The following is a 5,651-nucleotide window of genomic DNA, read 5'->3' on the forward strand; positions in this document are numbered from 1 at the left end:
TAGAAGACAACCTAAAGGGGATGGTGAGGCCAGGAGCCGGTCGAGGGAATAGGATCATAGATGAAGATGCTGAGGCTCAAGTTAAATACAACAGACTGCGCAAGAGGGTCCACGACTCTGAGAACGAGCACCGGGAAATACATGAGACAAATATGAGGCTGATCAACGAATGGAAGGAAATGGTTGTCACTTCCAACAGAAGGTTGGAGTATCTGGAGCGAGGTTTAGTGGAGCTGGAGGGCAAAATCATAAAGAGTATTGAGGATTGCCAGAATGGTGAAGGAAGCGAAGGAGGACATTTGGCTAGAGCCTACCTACTGATGGGTCTGCGCGAGTTGGGAAACCTGTATGATGGAGTCAAGAAGATCGAATCTGGAGAAGGTCCTTCTGGGACCAAGTAGGCTAGATTTATTCGCTTTCCTAAATGTAATAAGGCCAAGTGGCAATAGTGACTTACCTTTGTTATCTTAGTGTCATTTTGGGATTCGTCTATTTTTATATTAATGAAATGGGGCATTTATTGGCATCTAAGTTCTCCAAATCAACTTATCGCTAGGCCTACCTCGGGCACAACGAGGCTCCCAAATTAGTACGTGAATTTCTTCTTTCCGCAATACATGTTTAAATACTGCAAGTACTCTTTTCAGAACCATTACTGACTTGGCTACCTTTTATTTTTCTTTCTTTCTTTTTGATTATTCCCATTCCCCAAAAAGGTTGGTTCGCACATACTGGCATCATCAGCATATCACACCAGATCTAGAGGCCCTCCACCTCCTCCTCCTCCAAGTAATACGAGAAGCAAAGGGAAGGCTAAAATGGACGACTTAAGTAGTATTCGAAAGGAAAATGCGGAGAATGCAGAAACTTCAGATGGTCGGAGTACTCCGGCACCAAATGATGTGGTTTTATGGTTGGAACAAAAGATACTAGAGTTACAGGGAGAACTTGAGCAGGTCCGCAACTTAGCAAACCTATCCCTCACCCTGAATGTCCCCGATGTCAACCAACAAAACACCAAAAACCCAGCACCCCCCCACCCCCCTACCCCAAANAAATACACTGAACCAACACCCACAAAACCCTCCTGCACCGCATCAATATGCAACTCCACCTCAAAATCTCAATCCCTTGCCGATACCAACTCCACCACAACACCACCATCAAGCAATCCAGTACCCACCAACCAATACTTATCACACTCCCCAGAATACACCACAACCTATTCTCGACCCTCAAAACTAAACCGATGATCACCACTACACCCAGATTCCAGGCACTCACCAAAACAATCCTATATATGTGGAAACTGTACCTCACTCCACTCAACCAACCTCCTATACACCAGAATCCACTGTGAAGGACCTGCTCCTCAAGAACATGGCTGAAGAACTCAAGAAATTAACAAGTCGGGTTCAGGGTATTGAAGGAGGCAAAGGGATAGAAGGTTTGAATTATGAATACTTATGCATACAGCCGGACGTAGAACTGCCAGAGGGTTACAAACCTCCCAAGTTTGAGATGTTTGACGGTACAGGTTATCCCAGGGTTCATCTGAGAACCTATTGTGACAAGCTTGTCAGGGTCGGAAAGGATGAAAAGATCTGGATGAAACTCTTTATGAGGAGTCTTACGGGAGATGCTTTGTCCTGGTACATCAGCTAGGATCCTAAGAAATGGTCCAACTGGGTAAGTATGGCATCTAATTTCATGGACCGATTCGGGTTCACAATAGAAAATGCACCGGATGTTTTCTACATTCAGAATCTCAAGAAGAAGCCCACCGAGACTTTCCGCGAGTATGTTACTCGATGGAGGTCGGAAGCGGCCAAGGTCAGACCATCTTTAGACGAGGAACAGATGAACAAGTTCTTCGTCAGAGCACAGGATCCGCAATATTATGATAGATTGATGATTATTGAAAACCATAAGTTCTCTGACATCATCAAGCTTGGTGAAAGGATTGAAGAAGGCATCAAGAGCGGGATGGTAACTAATTTTGAGGCATTGCAGGCCACTAATAAAGCATTGCAGTCAGGGGGTATATCTAATAAGAAGGACGTGGGGGCAGTAATGGTGGCCCGAGGCCCAACATCTCCACTCACATACCAAACACCTCCACCTACATATCAACCCTCATCCCCCAGATATTCCCAACCAGCCACTGTCTATCACACCTATAACTCCTAACCATCTCATTTCCAGTCACCTCCAACTCGTCAAAACTACCCACCATGACCCAATTTTGACCGCAAACCACCCAGGCAATACACCGCTATTGCGAAACCCGTCGACCAGCTGTATGAAAGGTTAAAAGCCGTTGGTTACGCACTCCTATTCCCACAGTGGCAGTGGAGAACCCATCCCAATGGGTCAACCCAAACAAAACCTGTGCATATCACTCCGGTATGAAAGGGCACACCATCGACGAGTGCCGAACAAAATTCAGACACTGATTGACAACAAGGTCTACAGGCAAAAGAAGCCGCACCCAATGTCCGCAACATTCCTCTCCCTGATCTTAGGGGTGGTGGAATACATGTGATAGAGATAGATGAAGAATGGGATCCTGAAGGGTCAATCAGGCTTATTCGAGAAGGCGATGACTTTAAACTTGCAGTCACACTCACCCCAATTATAGTACAGACGTAGTCGCCAGTCGAGGTTGAGATAGCTGCATCGGTTCCATTTGAGGTAGGGGTAGCTCCACTTGCAGCCACCCTTGTTCCATTTGAAGTAGAAGTGGCTACACCTTTCACAGTGACAGTATCAACCACACCTCCTTTTGATTCAAAAGCAATACCCTGGGATTACGTTGCCGAATCTAGGCAAAAAGGAAAGACAAAGATGGAGGAATCCGACGCTGCACAAGGAATGACTAGGGCCAGAAGAATCTATACCCCTAAACACTTAGGAGGACCAAGTAAGGATGCCACTACCAAGCAGCTTGTCATTGAAACGGGACCAGATGACCTTTGGAGGAAAGTACAAGCAAGGGGGTAGTCCGTCATCGATCATTTGAACAAAACCCCAGCTCAGATATCCATCCTGTCACTATTGCAAAATTCGGAGGCACGCAAAAATGCTTTGATTAAGGTGTTGAGCGAAGCTTACGTGCCCAACAATATCACCTGCGGAGAGATGGCCAACATGGTAGGGCAGGTGCTAGAAAGTCATAAGATAATCTTCCACGAGGATGAACTACCACCTGAAGGGTTGAATCATAACCGAGCATTGCATATCATGGACAATTTGAAGACAAATTCATTGCCAGAGTTCTGATCTATAGAGGTTCAAGCCTCAATATTTGTCCATTGGATACTTTGAAAAGATTGAGTAAAAGTTTCCATGAAATAAGGGCAGGAAGCATGAACGTGAAAGCCTTCGATGGGTCTCAAAGGGCCACGATTGGGAAGATTAATATTTGTCTGCAGATGGGGCCAACTTGGTTCGACGTTGAATTCCAGGTGCTTGACATATCAGCTTTATACAATCTTCTGTTGGGCCGACCATGGATACATGCCGCTGGGGCTGTGGCTTCCACACTACACCAGGCCATGAAGTTCGAATGGAACCATCAGGAGGTGATCATTCACAGGGACGGGAGTAACCCCATTTACACCAATCAAACCATCCCGGTTATCAGAAACAGAAGAATGTTAGGAGGGGAAACCTATCATCACATCGAACATGTCAATGCCGTTGAGAAAGACAAATGGTGGAGTAACAAGATAGAAAGCATACTAGCATGGTCTGGGTATGAACCCGGCAAAGGGCTTGGGAAGAATCTCCAGGGTATTACCAAACCAATACAGCTGAAACGTCACGATACTACTTTCGGGCTCAGATACCAATATACATGGCAAGAGTATGATGACCGGTCGCCTCCATGGTGTGGACCTTATTATCCTCTCGAGCAACCAGTGCCACATCTGGGTCAGACTTTTCACCAAGCTGATGCAATATGGGGAACTGCAGAAGAAGAAGCATTAGCTGGGCTGAGGAATCTGTTCCTAGGGGACGAGGATATGGACTGCAGTGCAATAATTGTGGAGGAGGAGGATGAAGGCCTCACCATTCAGACTGTGGAGAAGGGAGCTGTTCTTAGGAACTGGACTGCCACACCATCCCGGGCCCACCGAGTTCCTGGGTAGCTTGGCAAACAACTTAATTTTATTTCTATAGCCATGCTAGGCATCTAAGAATTTCAGTAATTTTGTTTTTAAAGACTTGTTTCAAATAAATTCTCAATTCATCAAGCCGTACTTGTTTCGGATGTTCTCATTTTTAATCAATGCATTGTTATTTACTATTCATTATTATCTTCCACACTTCTCTTTCTACAGCGTTATTATTACTTTTCCTAATGAACTGGTGACTGTTGCATGTAATGAGGCAACGCAATATAAGAATAGTGACTCGGATGAAGAAGATGAAATACCTGAGGAAGTTGTCAGGAAGGTTGAGAACTTTGAGAATAAGCCTAAGTCCAACCTGGACGAAACCGAAGCAGTAAATTTGGGAGACGCCGAAACCATCAAGGAGATTCGCATCAGCATTCACTTATCACCGATAGAGAAAGAGGAGTACATTCGTTTCTTGAAGGAGTATGAGGATATCTTTGCATGATCATATGATGATATAACCAATTTGAGCACGTCCATAGTGGCTCACAAATTGCCTACCAATCCCATGTGTCCGCCAGTGAAGCAGATCAAAGCCAAAGACCTCAGAGTGGTTGAATACCCAACCTGGTTAGCCAACATTGTACCAGTTCCAAAGAAAGATGGGAAGGTCAGAGTATGTGTTGACTATCGAGACTTAAACAGAGCGAGTCCCAAGGACGACTTTCCACTGCCAAATATACACATCCTGATCGACAATTGAGCCAAGCATGAACTCCAATCCTTTGTAGATTGCTTCGTGGGTTATCACCAGATCTGGATGGATGAAGAAGACGTAGAGAAAATAGCTTTTATTACACTATGGGGGGTATACTGCTACAAGATGATGCCATTCGGTCTAAAGAATGCTGGGGCTACTTATATGAGAGCCATGGCAACCATCTTCCATGATATGATACACAAAGAAATAGAGGTATATGTAGACGACATCATTATTAAATCCAAGAGGGTCGTGGATTACACAACGGACTTGAGAAAGTTCTTTGATAGGTTAAGGAGGTACAACTTAAAACTGAACCCCGCAAAGTGTGCATTCGAGGTTCCCTCAGGAAAGTTACTGGGATTCATTGTCAGTCGTCGAGGGATCGAGCTGGACCCATCTAAGGTTAAGGCTATTCAGGAGTTACCGCCGTCTAGGAGCAAAAAGGACGTGATGAGCTTCCTAGGACGTCTCAACTATATCAGTCACTTCATAGCGTAGTCCACAGTTATATGTGAACCCATCTTCAAGATGCTGAGGAAAGATGCCGAAACAAGCTGGACCGAGGATTGTCAGAAAGCTTTCGACAAAATCAAGGAGTACCTGTCCACACTGCTGGTCTTGGTCCCGCCAGAGCCAGGTCGACCTTTGCTACTCTATCTATCTGTATTAGATGGAGCCTTCGGATGTGTTCTGGGACAACATGACGAGACAGGGAGAAAAGAGCAAGCCATATACTACCTGAGTAAGAAATTCACACCTTATGA

This window comes from Nicotiana attenuata, chromosome 2, assembly GCF_001879085.1.
Source record: "Nicotiana attenuata strain UT chromosome 2, NIATTr2, whole genome shotgun sequence".
Classification (NCBI taxonomy): Eukaryota; Viridiplantae; Streptophyta; class Magnoliopsida; order Solanales; family Solanaceae; genus Nicotiana; species Nicotiana attenuata.